Source organism: Monodelphis domestica, chromosome 1 (assembly GCF_027887165.1).
Source record: "Monodelphis domestica isolate mMonDom1 chromosome 1, mMonDom1.pri, whole genome shotgun sequence".
Classification (NCBI taxonomy): Eukaryota; Metazoa; Chordata; class Mammalia; order Didelphimorphia; family Didelphidae; genus Monodelphis; species Monodelphis domestica.
Window position 1 is genome coordinate 78,623,077 of NC_077227.1, and position 16,892 is coordinate 78,639,968.

General features: G+C 40.0%; 1 protein-coding gene and 1 long non-coding RNA gene across 2 annotated transcripts in view; one reads left to right on the forward strand and one right to left on the reverse strand.

Moving 5' to 3' along the window:
* Window positions 1-16,892, forward strand: part of SLIT1 (slit guidance ligand 1) — a 193,447-nt gene that overhangs the window by 80,894 nt on the left and 95,661 nt on the right. The gene's annotated exons all lie outside the window — the stretch shown is intronic.
* LOC130454974 (uncharacterized) overlaps window positions 7,021-16,892 on the reverse strand; it is a 35,524-nt gene continuing 25,652 nt past the window's right edge. Inside the window, exons 2-4 of the long non-coding RNA XR_008912719.1 lie at window positions 13,551-13,687; window positions 10,650-11,017; window positions 7,021-7,867 (exon numbers count right to left, since the gene is read on the reverse strand). This is a non-coding gene — a long non-coding RNA (uncharacterized LOC130454974). The remainder of the gene's footprint in view (window positions 7,868-10,649; window positions 11,018-13,550; window positions 13,688-16,892) is intronic.

Consider the following 16,892-nt stretch of genomic DNA (forward strand, 5'->3'; position numbering starts at 1 on the left):
TTGGGTGCTGAATCTGACTCTGCCACTTACTTATATGACTTTGAGAAAGTCAAACCACCTCTCTGGGCATCAGCATGGGGAGCTTTGGTGAACTTACAATTCTTCTCATGTGTACGATGAAGGATGTTACTCCTTTACTGTTTCACCTTAGCCCTCTGCAGAAAGAAAGTTATGTTGCTTAGGAGAATATCATCTTCCTTGCTTAGAGAACTTGAGGGCTAATGAGAGGCTGTGGTCATTTGTACTTGGTTGCAAGGACTCTTGTTGAAAGTTCTCAATGGCTTCATTTGGTTGCAATCCTCTTTCCTTGTTTCCTTGCTTTGGGGGCTTGGACTGGGCATCTCAAAAGGAGAGTGTGTCAGAAAGATTTTCTTTGGCTCTACTTCTTCATGGTTCATTGGCTCATAGGATCATAGTTTCAGACCTGGAATGGACCTTAGAGGTCATTTCATCCAACCTTCTCATTTTAAAGATGAGGAAACTTAAGTTCTGTGCACCAAAGCTCCCCTAAAAGCACAGTGCCTGGCATATAGCAAATGCCTAAGACATATCTGTTCTTAGGACATATATACAAGGGCTGACCAAGGTTGAAGTTTCAGATCCGGCAGCATCTAACTCTAAAGAACAAAACACCAGAATGGCTTGCTTTCATATAACTTTAGTCCCCTCTTAAACACTGTTTTCCCCCTTCCCTTGGAGGTGGGGGTGGGATATTTTAAGGAGAAGAGAAGGCACTAACTACATGCGTTGGGCCACTTCTCCGTCTGGCAGGAGCCCATCACTGTATAGAGCTGGTAGATTGACTACCCTTTGGCTCCAATACCAAGTGAAATCTCTTCTCCCTCTGGCAGAATCGGATGGAGGCTGATATTCATCACAGCCAACACGTTCTTCCTCTTCCTTTCCGACTCTTACACAGACAAGAAACCTTAGTCACAATTCCAGCTGGGCATCCTCTGTCTCTTAGCAACCGCCTCCAGCTGGAGGCTCAGGGCTTGCCTTTTTTGGTGCATTACTTTCTGTATTTCATACAGGCGCACGCGCATACACACACACATACACACACAATGCAGATTGTTAGTACCAGAGGGAAAGAAGTGGGGAGTGTTAACCCCTAAGTCCCTGGATAAAAAGAGGGGTGATGAGAAGACTAGGACTGGTGCCCTAAAAGAAGATCTTGAGAAATGGGGTGCAGGAGCATTCTTACTTACTTGGTGGATACATACTTCTAGCTCTTTGAACAAGGGGAGAGGGACTTGGTCTATCATGTGTAAAATATAATAAGCCACAGCAGGCATGTTGTGACTATTAATGGGCACCATGCCAGATAAGAGATGAATAGCACGGGTAGGCATGCTGGGCCCACCTTTGCAGTTATAGATATTTTTCCTAGAGTGTATACTTTGTGGAATATGATTAGGGGAATCCTAGGGTTTTTCTTGGATCTGCAGCCCCAGAACAATACCATGCAGAGGGGAGCAAAAGGGGGAAAAAGTCAGGTGAGAGAGAAGGGAGAAATAACAATAATGATAAGAGAATAAGAATGTACTTGGGGCAAGAGGCAGAAGCTGGTTGTAATTTTTTAAAGAAAATGAGGAAAGAATAGACCCCTGAAGCTACTATGAGGATAAAGGAGTATTTGGTGAAAGACCCAAGAGGTACTGTTGGGTAGTTTGTTGTTCTTCATGATGATGTGTGATTCACAGTTGTGGCTTTTTTTCCTTGTTGCTTCTTCTACTTTCTGAAGAACTAGATTTTTAGATTTTAATTTTAATTTTAATTAAATTTTTAGAAAGTTAAAATTTCATCCATGAAGGGGTAACCAGGTGACTCAGTGGATAGAGCACCAGACCTAGAGATGGGGAATCCTGGATTCCAATCTGGCCTCAGATACTTGCTAGCTGTGTGATCCTTGGCAAGGCACTTAACCCCAAATGCCTAGCCCTTACTGTTTTTCTGCTTTGGAATTGATACTTGTATAGATTTGAAGACAGAGGAAAGGGATAAAAAAATTTCATCTGATGCTTTACCTGAGCAGAATGAGGATCTCAATGGATGTTGGGATAATTGAAGGCCCCTATTCCTCCTTTAGCTTGTTTCTGGGCCAGTTTTGTCATCTTTATTAGAAAGCATCATTCATATCCTTTCTCTTCCCTCATCCCCATGAGACAGTGTGGTACAGTGAGAATTGTCTTTGGAGTACAGAAGACCAGAATTCAAATCCTGCTTCTGCCATATACTTCTTACTCTCTAAGACTGTTTTGGTGAAGGTACCATTTTGCATTGGTATGGCAAGGTCCTCATTAGGAGGAGCTCCCTGTTATTGAAATCAGAAGCTTGGTAAAAAAATTAATATGCCCCATAGCAATATAAAATCTTTTTTTCTCTTTTATTTGGGTAGAGGGTAGGAGGAAGAACTAAGTCAGGGCAACAAGTCAACAAGCATTTATTAATCCCCTGCTATGTTACAGGCACTGGTCTTAAGCAGCAGGCTACAAAGAAAGGCAAAAAATAGTTCCTGCCTTCTAGGATCTCACAGAGTAATGGGGGACAAGGATATGCCAATGAATAAATACAAACAAGATATATACAGGTAATAATTGTGATTTATTATTTCTATGTGGAACCTGAGTCCACTAATATATATTGCTAGCTCTTCTATTTGTTGTTCAGTGATGGCTGACTCTTTGTGACCCCATTTGGAGTTTTCTTGGCAAAGATACTGGTGTAGTTTGCCATTTCTTTTTGCATCTCATTTTACAGATGAGGAAACTGAGGCAAGCAGGGAGAAATGACTTGCCCAGGGTCATACACCTAGTGGCTGAGGCAGGATTTGAACTCATGAAGGTGAATCTTCCTGACTCCAGGCTCAATATTGTGTGTCATGGTGCCACTTAGCCAACAATATAGTTTGCCAACTCTTTCTGTAACTTACAGTATTAGAGAGTTGTCTGAGAAAGACATGGGGGGCTGGGTGATTTGTCCATGGTCACACAGGTAGTATGTGTCAGAAACAGGACTTGAACTCAGGCTCTCTTTGACCCTGAGTTTGGCCTTCTATCTCTTCAACCATGCTATTTTTCACTTTAACCCAGAATGGTTCCTGTTTTCACTCTGACTTCTATACAAATGTGATGCTCTTGTCCCTCGGTTTTTGTTAGGTTTGTTGCTATTGAATAAAGGATGTAATTTTGCCTCTGCTTTCTAGTCATGAGTTTCATTCTATTATATCTAATGAATTTATATTTTTTCTGTATTTACTTTGCTAGTATGGACAGTGACATTTAAGGCTGTACTGTCCCAGACTTCTTTTCCCCTGAACATGAGTTCAAGTTCCCAGGCAGGACTCTAAATGTTCCCCGGTTTCTGCCTATGTCTGCTTCCCTGCCCTCCCAGCCTGGGTCCCTTGGCATACTAGCATACCAAATCTTCTTTCATTCCACACAGTCCTTCTCCGGAATTGTCTTTGTCCTTGCCCTATTAACAGGCTCAAATCCCTCATGGATACATAGGATCACCCTGTACCACCTTAAAGGTCTAAAGGCCCCCCTCAATGCATAGTAGTTTGTGTGTATGTGGGGGAGAGATTTTTGTCCAGAATTGTTCAGCCACATTTCACATGTTCTCGCTGATGATGCCTTTGTACTCTATGGGCACACACCCCAGTCTTCTTTGTATCCCCAGTGCTTAGAATGGTACCTGGAGCATGGAATATGCTTAACAAATGATTGTGGAATGGAATGGAATCCTGAAACCCTTCAGCAACTTTATAGTCTTGACCCCCAAGGTTAGAGAAGAACCCTGGGTAGGGACCAGACCAAGCCTGGACAATCCACTCCATGTGGACCAAGCTAGGATGAAGCCAGATAGCCTAGCTGATTGCAGGAATTCTACCTCCTCCCACTCCCAACCCAAAGAGCTTCAAAAAAATGACACATTCTCACACTGGAGATATCTGAGAGTCTATCCATCTAAGCAAGAAGCTCCTTTTCCAATCTTCATCTAGCCTTGATTGAAAAACCTCTAGGAATGGGTAATCCATTGCTTCTCAAGGCCGCCAAGACTTTTTGGATAGCTCCCGTAAGGATGTTTTTCCTGCTATTAAGCCAACATTTGCCTCTCTTTTCACTTCCACCCCTTGCTCTTAGGTCCTTCATCTGGGGCCAAACAAAACAAATTTAGTTCTTCCACATGGCAAGCCTTCAATACTTAAATAAATAACAAGTCACATTGACTTAGTACTTTCCAGTTTACAGAGGGATTCCTGTGAGGCAGGTAGTGCAAATATGATTATCTCTGTTTTATAGCCATAGAAACCAAGGTTCAAAGCCCAGGCTCAGAGACCTTAGATTTTGGAACTAGGCTTGCATCTGGATCTTTTCATTCCAAGTCCAGTGCTAACTGCAATATCTCTAAAGATAGCTAGCATGTGTACTCAGGACAAAATAAGACACTTTTTTTGGGACACAGTTACTGTAGGATTTTTTTTTTTTGCTCAACTATGCATATTTGTGACAAGGGTTTTCTTTTTACTTTTCATTGCTGAGGGTAGGAGGGAGAGATGAAATTTTAATTAAAAAATGAAAACAAATGACAGTTATCATGCTCCCCTTCTTCTGCTCATCATTACCACCTCTTCTCATCAGAATAACCTTCCTTGGGCTCACGACCACTTCTCTTGTGGCTGATTTTGACTCCTTTCTTCTGCAACCATTTTTTTTTACCAGATTTTTGATATCCTTCCCAAAATGTGGCCCCCTGGCACTGAGTCCAACACTGTAGGTATGATCTGACTAGGGAGATTAGCAGCTCCTTCAAGACAGGACATTCTGCTTCTGTTAATACAATCTAAGACTGGCTTTTGGGGGTTATCATAGTGTATGTGTATATATATATATCTTTTTACACATATGTGTATATAGATATTTTTACACATATGTGTGTATATATATACACATATATTTATTATATATAAAACATATATATATACATATGTATATATATATATATGTTTTTTAGGCAACTGGGGTTAAGTGACTTGCCCAAGGTCACATAGCTAGGAAGTATCTGTGGCCAGATCTGAACCCAGGTCCTCTCAAATCCAGACCTGTCACTTTATCCACTATACTACTTAGCTGCTCTTATCATAGATAATTAATTCCTTTTGAGCTTACCCTTGAATTATTTTTTAGAGTTCACTAAAGTCTTTTTCAGGGGAACTATTATTTAGTCATGTCTTTTGCATCTTGTAATATGTTACACTTATTTTTTGAACCCAGGTGTAATTCTTTACACCTGCAGATGGCACAGTGGATGGAGTGTGAGGCCTGGAGTGAGAAAGAGTTATCTTCTTGAGTTCGAATCTGACCTCAGATGCTTACTAGCTGTGTGACTTTAAGCAAATCACATAACACTGTTTGCCTCAGTTTCCTCATCATTCAAACGAGTTGGAGAAGGAAATGGCCAACCACTCTAGTATCTCGGCCAAGAAAACCCCAAATGGGATCAAGAAGAGTTGGGCATGGCTGAAATGACTAAACAACAAAAGTAATACATTACATGTGGGATAGGAACTGAACCTGGGATTACATTGATATAAGGAATCCCCTGGTGAGGAAGCTCCCTCTACCAATACATATGGGTACCATTATTTTCCAAAGGAAAGTCTTAAAGAGTTGCCAAGAGCACTAAGGGATCAAGTGGCTTGTATGGAGTCACACAGTTAGTATGTATCAGATGAAAGCCTTGAATCTCAGACTGGGTTCAAATCTGGCCTGAGATAATTCCTAGCTGTGTGACCCTGGACAGGTCACCTAACCCCATTGCCTAGCCCTTACTGCTCTTCTGCTTTAGAACCAATACACAGTATTCATTCTAAGATGGAAGGTAAGGGTTAAAAAAAAAAAGAAGTTTTCTTAGATCATAAAAGGCAGTGAAGTTCCACATTACTTCCTGAGTGGTCAGAATCCTTACTCCTCACTGTGATTGGATTTTTTAATTGGATTTAATATTTCACGAAACAAACCAAAATACAATAGAATTATATGTTCATGTGTATATATATATATATATACATAATAACATAGATAATGTGGATATGCAGTTTTCTAAGTCAATATGCAGGGATTTACAGATTTAGTAGCCCACGTTTCTATTTGAGTTTAGCACTGCTTATTTAAGACATACTTTCAGATACTTAAGATTTAGGGAGTCCCCAAAACACTACCAGTTTCTTTATCTGTCATCCAAGCAATGAACCTTTCTCGTAATGTGGTTAAGAGCTGACTTGGACTAGGGGAAAGGCCATTCCTGTGACCTGTTGGGTCACTGGTTCTAGAAGTGGGGCATGTTCAAATCCCAATCAGCAGAAAAGCTGCTGCAAAGTCCTCCTCTCCCCCCTGAGACTTGGCAGTGTCAGGTTTTGTCATTGGATAATCTGATTTTTCACAGTCTTCCACACAGGGTTATCTACGTAGATCTGTTCCTTTACCAGCATTTAGAGAGAAAAAAAAAGCCTCTCAATTCCCAGAGTTAGCTTCAGTTCTGAGCAAGATTATTTTCTTTTTTGACGGCACTTTTGAGGCCCAATCCCCGGGGCCCTGCCTGTACAACTACTCAGTAATTCGGTTGTCTCTCAACTCATAGGTTCGAAGAAGAGTCTAGAGCTTAACCTGGGGTCTGCAAATTTATGCCGTTAAAATTTTTATTTTTCAATAACTTTGTTTTTAAAAAATATATAATTGTTTTCCTCTCTAATCCCTTTGATTTTAGGCATTCACTCTAAGAAGGGATCATAAGTTTCTGGGACACAGAAAGCTTAAGAACTCCAAGCCCCCCAATTCAGTTTTCCTTCTCCCCAACACACATGATTCCAGCTGAGGTCATGCGAATTTGACATTCCGGGGAAGGAAGGGCCAGCGGGCTTTGGGCTACCCTCCCCCTCTCCCCCCCCCCCCCCCCCCCCCCCGACCTGAAGAGCTACAGTTCAGCCGCGTCACTTCACAGGGGTCCCCCCTCCTGGTGCTTCTCTGAGAGAACATTTCAGGCCCTAGCTTAGCTGGAGATTGGGGGTGGGGGAACTTTTAACATGCTAATGAGCTTCTCAAAAGCAGATTGTAGAGGAGAAAGTGCCTCCCGTTCAGCTCTAGTCATGGATATTTGCACGGAGATGGTTGTTAAAGATGTATCCCTCCCGGGCCTCTGTCTCCTCCGAGGCTGCCCCTCCTCTGCCCACAGACCATGACAGCTGACATTATCCTTTGCATCCTTTGTACCCGTGAATTATTGATAAGCTCTAAAATGACCTCAGCGCTGGAACAGTAATGCCTCCGGGAGGCCCGTGATTAAGGGGACTCCTCAAGCCTGCTTTCCCTTTTCTTGACAAATGCTAGCCGGCTTTGTAGGCTTGTTGAACGGTGACTTATGCTTTCTAGGTGTCTTTCCTCTCCAACCAGATCGAAAGTTCCTTGAGGGCAGGTGCTACATCTTCCACTTCCCTGGGTAGATAGCCTAGGGCCAGGAGTAGTGCAGGTGTTCAGCAAATATTTCTTGGTTGATTAATGGATGGATTCACCAGTGGTTCCAGCTGGGGGTGTTTAATCAACAGTTTAAGAGTTCTCCCCAATGAAATTGTTTATATGCTACATTAAGGCCTTTTGGGTTTGGATTTCTGTTGGTCTCAAGAATGGTTACTCCTGAGGGCAGCCAGGTGACTCAGTGGACTGAGAGCCAGGAGGTCAGGGTTCATATGTGGTTCAAGTGTGGCCTCATTACTCTTCTTAGCTATGTGATCCTGGAAAAGTCACTTGACCCCAGTTGCCCAACCCTTATCATTCTTCTGCCTTGGAACCAGCACACAATCTTGGTTCTAAGAGGGAAAGGAAGGGTTAAAAAAAAAAGAATGATTACTATTATTCCTTTAAGGATTTACCATGGGGTCCCCTCCTAACAACCCTATTAGGATAGGCAGTGTAAGTAATATCATCACTCTTTCACAGAGAAGGAAACCAATCAAAGCTCTAGGCAACTCTCTCTAGTGTTGCCCAACTGCTTTGGGAAGGGATTTTCTTTCTGGGAAGTCTCCAAACCCATGAAATTCAAAGTCTATACTTATATCTTTAGTTCTTTAGGGTTTACAAAACACTGTATGAGGAAATATGGCAAAACTGTTTTAGAAAATGTTTTTTTGATGAATATTGAACTAGTGGAATCAAGCCTTGAGACATGGTGGAGACTCCTAAATTAGATCCTTAATCACTCAAAAGAGTTTGACCTAAATGGGAAAAAAAATCCAAGTGGATAAAGATTATTTATTATGGAGATCACACTGTACATCTAGATGACTTATGCCTAAGGACTGGTCTCTCCATGGATGTCCATTTTGGATATAATACTGTAAAGAACCAATGAGCTGTGCTCAAAATTGAACAGGAAGAGGAATGTACTTGATTGCCTTTGGAAAATTCCTCAATTTTTTTTTATTATCCCCAAGCTTTTTCCTCAAATTAAGGCCTGTCTTTTCATTTACTCATTCATTCATTCATTCATTCATTCATTCATTCATTCATTCATCAATGTGAGAAGCTCCCTGGTAAAGCAGCTTCCTTTACCAATGCAAATCAGCAACTATTCTTTGACTTCTAGTCTTAGGGAGTTGTCTCAGGGCACTGAGAGATCACACAGAGTCAAACAGTCAAAATATGTCTGGTAATAGTTGAATCCAAGTCTTCCTCACTCCAAGGCCCAACTCTTTAATCACTACATTATATTTCCTATCTAGGGTCTATTGTTTTAATACCAACATTCTTCTGATCATTGTGATTCATGGAATACTCCAGTCTTTAGAGAACTTAAAGTGGGGATTACCCTAAAGGGAATGGAAGTAGGGATGAAGAGGCTACCATGTATATCACAAATGAGGAATTACACAGGAGAAATAGTATAATGGGTGTTATTGTCAAAATGCATAACTAGAAAAAAAGGTTGATCAAGCAAGAGAGAACTGATGGACAGACCATATGCTCCATTAGTATTGAGCCAATGTCAAAAGAAAGAGAGGAAGTCCTTCAGCTTCTTGGGTAGACTGCCTCTGGCAGATTGACAGGGGAATAAGAGAGAAGTTGGACATTTTGGGAAGGTGTGGCTAGATTAGAGGTTTCACCATTAGACAGAATACCCCATCAATGAAATCACAGTTCTCTTGGAGCATTAGAGTTGACTGGAATGATTGGACTGAGTTGAATAATAAAAGAAACAGGTCTAGTACCAGATGAAGGAGCGCCATGTGGTACAGTGGAAAGAGGGCTGGATTTGGAGACAGATGACTTGGGTCCAACTTCTAACTCTTCTACTTTCTCCCTGTGTAGCCTTAAGCAAGTCACCAATTTTCTGGGTCTCAGTTCTTTATCTATAAAATGAGATGTTTGGCCCAATGTCCTTAGAGGTTCCTTGTAGCATTGCATCAATGATCCTATGACTTCTCTACTGTCCAGAGATTGAAACTTGGACTAGGGTGGAAATTGATGATAATAATAACATCACAATAATTATATAAGATACGTGTTGTATAAATATATAATTATAATAAGAATCAGAAAAATAGTAGAGGAATCTTCTCTATTATTATACCATCCTGCCAGTCACCCAAGCTTGCCACCTTGATATCATCTTCAACCTCACTCACCTGTAAAATTTAAAATTAACCTCAAATAATGAAAATATTATATTTAAGGAGATTTATTAGTGATCATTAGAAATCAAGGAATAAAGAGGATACAAAATAAAGACCATGTGCCCATGGCTGATTAGCCATTTCAAAATCCCCACTCACCACCACCATGCTCACCAACAGGACCAAAAAGAGGTGTAACTATTCACGTCCTTGCCTAATATCCCCTGTCTACAGGAAGTATATAACGACAGGAAGTCAGTGGGCTCCTGAGAAATGTAGTTCTTTTTTTTAGGGTAACAGATTTTCAATTATACATTTCCCCCTGAGATCCATAGAAGACTAGTCTCTCCAATGGATCTTGTAAACATAACCAACTTTGAAATTATAATAATTTGAGGATAAGAGGAAAAGAGCACAAAATCAATGAGTGCTAGGCACATTGACAAAAAGCCAGTTGGGGGCAGTCCCCTTTGGCATAAGAGTATACATACAAAAACAAATGTATTCAACCCCACGAAGTTCAAATCACCACATCCCAAAGTTCACTCTGGGTCTTCTGGTGCAGCATGTTGTCTGTGTAGCATCTTCATGGTGCCTTCTCCAAACAGCTCACTTTCTGGATTTGGAGAGGTAGCATGTTTATTATCCTAAAATTACTCTCAAAAAGTATTTAAACTTTGCATTTTAGAATAATTATACATTCCCACCTGAAGAGGGTATTGAAAAACACAGGGATCATCTAGGGTGCATGGCTGAGTTATGATGTATATGAATCAATTGGCAAGAGAAATCAAAAACATAAAAAAAAACAAAAGAGAAAAGATAACTTCTGGATGAAATATAGACTATCAAAGTCTTATATATAAAAATTCTAAGAAAAGGAAAAATAAATCTATAATAGGGCTTTGAATCAGGGCCCAATTAAAGTAATTTCTATCCCACAAGTCTGTGGGACAAAATGCAGTAATATTTTACTTACCCATTTGTAGCCAAGACTCTGGGGTGTTGCCATACTATAAGAGAGAAAAAAGTACTAGATTTTTTCAGCAAGTGGGAAACAACATTACTTGATCTGATTTTACATATTTTTCTCAGGGATACTGGAGCCAGAACAATTGATGTTGCATATTTGATATAGAGATTGTGTTACAAGGAAGTCCTGCATTTAACACATGTTAACAGCCACAACCTTGAGTCTCACACATGATCAGGTCCTTGTGCTCTTTATGCAGAATGTCATCAGTCACGTAGGATTGATTTGGTCTCTTTGACCTTGCGCTTGATTGGCACCATGCAAGTAGCTTTGTACTTCTTTGGAACTGTGCACTCTTTTTGTATTCCCTTCTCCTGAAATCAGACAAAATCATTAAGCAAAGTCCCATAATTTTTTTAAACAATCAATAGTATCATTTTTATAGTCTAAAGCCTTTTGGGTACATTAATATTAGAACAAATGTATTTTAAACTTATATTACTGCAAAATAAAAAAAAATTAAAGAAAAATCTCAATATGATTGACATGTGCTTCCAATACAAAAAAGGAGAGAAAAAATAAAACTCAGATACTATATTGCATATGTAAGGAAAAATAATAATAAAAAAGAGTTTTAAAAAATAAAAAATATATAGCTTACAATCAGTGACACACTGTATCAGCCAAGGAGAGGTAGAAAACAAGGTTTCTCACCAAAAAAATGAGATCCATTTCCTTTTTAACTTAACCACTGTGTGAGTACAAACAATTTTCAGAATAAAACTGTAATACAGAGGATAATGCACATTCAAAAAAGTACCAGTCTCCAAAATTCACAATAGCCCAGTTAATTACAATAGCAAACAAACCCACTATTATATTTCATATAAGTTACTGTATGACCAAAAAAAAACCCTATGAACTGATGGATATTTCTCACCATTTTTACAGACATAGCAAATCTTTAATCTTCACACACCCCATATATATCCAATCCATTGCTAAATCTTGTTTCCATCTACACAACATCTCTCATGTGTGTCCCTTTCTCTCTATTCAGATAGCCACATCCCTGGCTCAAGTTGTAATTATCTCATCACCTATTGCAATAATCTCCTAACTGGTCTCCCATCTTCAAGGTTTCTCCCTACTCCAATCCATTCTATACTAAGGTGCCAAGCTGATTTTTCTAATGTGCAGCCCTGGCTGTGTCATCTTCCCATAAATTCCAGGGGCTCCCTGTTCTCTCTAGGATCAAATATTAACTCCTCTGTTTGGCATTTAAAGTTTTAAATTACCTGACCCTCTCCTGCCTTTCCTTTCATCTTCCACCTTACTTGTAATTCCTCAAACATGACACTATCTTCTTTGCATAACTGTTCCTCATGCATAAAATGTTCTCTCTCCCCTTCCTCTTCCATCTGTATCTATTGCTTTCCCTGGCTTCAAGACTCAATTCAATGCTACCTTTTCTGGTTCCCTCCTCCTCCAGCTGCTAGTGTGTCCCATATTACCTTCCATTTACTCTGTATAAGTTTTGACTATATCTAGTTATTTGCATACTATCTTCCCCTTTCATTCCTTGAGGTAGCATTTTGGCTTTTCTTTATATACTTTTAGATTAGTATCTATAATAGAGAAAGTGCTTAAATGCTTGTTGACTGGCCAAACTTACCTCAGGCTATACAGAATTAATGGTTTATAATACAAGACTGCTTTATTGCCATTTGAAAAGGTATTGATGGATGATAGTATATGCATACTTATATGTATATGGAAGTGTATATGCTTATACATAAACTTATATATCTATTTGTTGGTCTGTCCATTCATAGTTCTTCTATCTATTTATCTGTCTCTGTCTGTCTCTGCCTGCCTGCCTGTCTGTCTGTCTAGACATCTGAACAGGGATAAGGAATAGAGACTGGATCTATGATAGAGAGAATTTCTGGATGAGGAAACCTGAATTACCAATGTAGGTCAGAAGCTCTTTTGCAATGCATAGTCCTGGAATTTGCCTGAGGCATATACACATATGCCCTTTGCTTATGGAATCTGTCTCGATATGGCTTAACACATATATAGCTCTTAACAGTTCACATCAGTTTCTTCCCTAGGCCATAGAATTCCCTGAAAATTCTGGGCTGGAGAGAAACTGAGTCCCTTATGGGCTGCAGATAATTTATAGCTGAATTTCAGTTTTGTGCACTCTTCATAACAAACTGAATCCCAATATAGAGGTTCTCCCCCCAGATTCTACCAGCATCTTTTTAACAAGTCTGCTTGGAAAGTTGTTCACTGCTCTCATCCTTTTCTTAACTGGCTCCCCTCTGGGTAGTCAATGATTATCCTTGCCATTTATTGATCCTCTCTCTAAGCTTAGTCAAATCGTCCTCCTTTCTGATTCATGTTTCCCTAAAGTTGCTTCATCTCTCACCATCTGTGACCCCCATCTGTGCATGTGAGCACTCCAGGAGAGAGAGTGAAGAGAAGGGAGTAGAAGACCTAAAATTGATCCTTAGGAGACACATATTGGAGGAAGAAGGAGGGATAGGAATCAGTGAAGGGGACAAAAGAGTGATCAAAGAGGTAGGAAAAGAATTGAAAAGAGGATCAGATTCCAAGAAAGAGGGGATGGCTTCCATTTTCAGATATTTCAGAGAAGTCAGGCTTGAGAAATCGTAGTTGGATTTGCTGAGAACGACATTGTTAGTGCTCTTTAGGAAAGCAGTTTCAGTAGAGTGAGGGTTCTAGAATGTGTCAGAAACCACATTGTATATGCATAGATCACATTCATTCCAGAAATTTAGCCATGAAATGAAGCAGAGATGAAGGACAGTGGGATAAGGGGACACTGGAGTCTAATAAAGGTTTTTTCCAATGATGGCAACAGCTAGGCATAGTCACCTTGAACTTCTGTTAATGATGGACGACTTGGTCTAGTGAAAGGAGTGCTGAACCTGAAGTCAAGGAGTTGAGTTCAAATCTTCTTTTTTCCAGTTACTTGCTTCACAAAGTCTCTTGGCTATTTTATTTTTTTTTATCTGTAAAATATGGGATTTGAGCTTAGATGATCTCTAAAGACCTTTCCAGTTCTGACATTCCTGTGATTGCTACCACTGAATCATTGTGAATTCTTCCCTCCCTTTTTACTCTAAGCAGTCACCCAATTCTGTCAATTCTTTCTTTCTTATATCTTTTGGATCTGTGCATACCTTTGATTCTCCCAAACACCAGTCATACCACCTTACATTTATAGTATTGTTCTAATATCCTAACTGCTCTGAGTCTGTCATCACTGCATCCACCCTGTACATCTCCAGCAAAATCAATCTTCCTAAAATATGGCTGAAGTCATGTTCCTCTTTGGCTAAAAAAAATATTCAGTGGTGTTTTACTCTCTCCAGGATAAAGAAGGGCCTTCTCAACCTTTCCCAATTCACCCATCCCTCTTTCCCATGTACATCACACACGACCAGCTCTTAGTCTTTGTTCAGCCATTTCATTCTATCTGGAATCCCACCTCCCTTTCTACCTGCCCAAATTCTTCCCCTCCTCCCTAAGACATTTACCTAAGACAGAAGAATGGTAAGGCTAGGCAATCAGTGTTCAGTTTAAGTCCAGGGTCACACAGTTAGGAAATATCTGAGGTCAGATTTGAACCCATGTCCTTCTGACTCTAGGCCTGGTGCTCTATCTACTGTGCTACCCAACTACCTGCCTATTTGAATTCTTTAAGGCCCAAGTCACATTCTATTTCAGGGAGTTTTTTTCTAAGCCACTTTACCTACAGTGGTCTCTCCCTTCTCTGAATTCCAATAGTGTGCTATAATTTTGCACATAAAATATTATTGATAAATTTTCATCTATATATCTTTTATAGTGGGGAGGTGGAGGGATTTGGTTTCCTCCTTTCTTATTACAGAAAGTAAGAGGAGAAAACAAATGCTGCCTCCCCTTTCTCCCACTCCACCAAGTTTCCCCTCCCCAATCGATTGTAACTACCTTGAAGGCAGGAACTAGATATTATAGTTCCCTCTTCTCTTTCTCCCCCCTCCCTACCTTTCTTTTCTCCCTTAGAGCACTTAGCATAGAGTATATAATTGATAAATATTTATTAGTTGCTTGATTGGCTGATAACTTTAAAGAAAACATAATTGGTTGAATGGTGGAGATAGAATCAGCCTGGCGGGTGAGAAGTAATGGCTGGTGAAAAATAAAGGCCATAAAGATAGCCTCTGTGCATTTTAATTAAATTTTCTAATTTTTTAATTAAAAATTAAAATTTATTTTTTTCAATTCTTCATGCCTTTTATTTGTAAAACATAGTCATTTCTAGAACCCCCTGCCCCCCATCCTTTTTTGTAACAAAGAACAGTTAAGCATAAAAAACTGATAGTATATGCAACGTTATGCTTCTGTAATCCCCCCCTAGAGGCTCTTTGGCCAAGACACATAAAAACTGTCTAGAACTATCATACCTTATGTGTTATATTGTCTCATACTCCGTGGGATTATTAGTGTAAATATTTTCATCCCCATTTTACTGTTTAGAAACTGAGGTTTAAAGTTGTATGACTGATTCAAGGTCTCTTAGGCAGTAAGGGAGAAAGCTAGGACTCCAGTTCAGATTTCCCGACTCCAGATTTGACTCTTTCCTCCCTCCACAGAAGGAAGGGGGCACAGAGGACAACATGCAGAGTGGCCAACGAGGTTGTTGCAAAGACCTTGGGAAAAGCCATGGGGAAGGCACGTGCATGTTTTGGAGATCCAGTTGCTATGATATTTTGATGGAAAATTCATTTTGAAAAATCTCCTGGCTGCAGAAGAGGCATCCCTAGTAAATGGGAAGCTCACTCGGCATCCCTGTGCCATCCAGCATAGTTCATTGTGTAATTAGGAAATGATGAGCGTAAAGATGAAATCAGAGGCCAGATGGCAGGCATTCCATACTGCTGAGAGACACAACTAATGAACTTAACAAATCACTGATAATTAATTTTCAGAAGCCAAGAAAACTGGGGGGGGGGGGGAGATGAATAGGTCTACAGAAGGAAAAGTTACCAATAGTGCCAGCCTCGAGCTAAATGAGAGGCAAGAGGCGATGGCACTTCCAGGCCAGTAGGTCAGACCTTAATATTTTATAGGCTTGGAGTAGGGGAGGGGAAGGGAAAGAGGAGAAGGAGGAGGAGAAAAAGAATGAATAATCCGTTCTGTAAGCTTCTCAGATCAAGAGGAACAGTGACTGAATAAATGGAACCAATCTTTTAATTGTTTATCTGGAAGCCTTTGAGGAGAGTGATAGCAAGTGTAACAGTATAGGAATAGCATAAATAGTTACATAATTATGTAGTGCTTTAAGGTATCCAAAGCACTGGCTGAATGTGATCTCATTTGCTTCTTGCAACAATCCTATGAAGGAGGTTCTATTATTCACAGAAGAGGAAACAGAGGCACAAAGAACTTAAAGGATTTGCCCAGGACCACATAGATAGTGTCTGAGAGAGGATTTGAACCCAGCTCCTCTTCACTCACAGTCCAGCATGCAGTGCCACCTAATTGTCTGACTTTTAGATAGTGCTCTAGGTGTTCTGGGAAGGGTCAAGGGGAAGCTTCCCTCAGGCTGTGCTAGTATACCATGCCCCTACCCTGTGCACACCTCTGCAGGCTTTACGAACAGTAAGTTAATATTTATTTAGCACAGTCATGTTTTGAAAGCTTTTTTATCTATATCATTTCCTCTGATCTCCCAAGACCTCCCCCCCCAAACTGAATAGATATTTATGGTTCTAGCAAGCCCGTTGCTCTTTTAATATTTCACAAACGATACAGGATATGATTATTATTTTGCCATCCATTAAAGGTCTTTTCTTCTGTATCCCACCCCCTTTTTCTTCCTTCTCCCTCTTCCCTTTCCCAAAGGATTCACCTGCTGTATGTACTGAGCTAATTTCCCATAAAACACTGCACGCAAATACAATGAAATTCATTAAAAAGTATTTCGGAGAACTTAAACAAAAATTGCTAAATAAGTGCTATTATTTTACTTATTATAATAATATTATAGTATTTATTTTATTATGTTATTATTTTAGAGACGAGAAAACTGAGGCCAAGAGTTGTTCAATAACTCACCCAGGGTCACAGATTTTAGCAAATGTCTGGGATGGGGTTTGACCTTCCCAGCTCCAAGTCCAACCTTGGATCTTGTAAAGCTATAGCTCTTCAGGCCAAAATCTGCTTTGCATA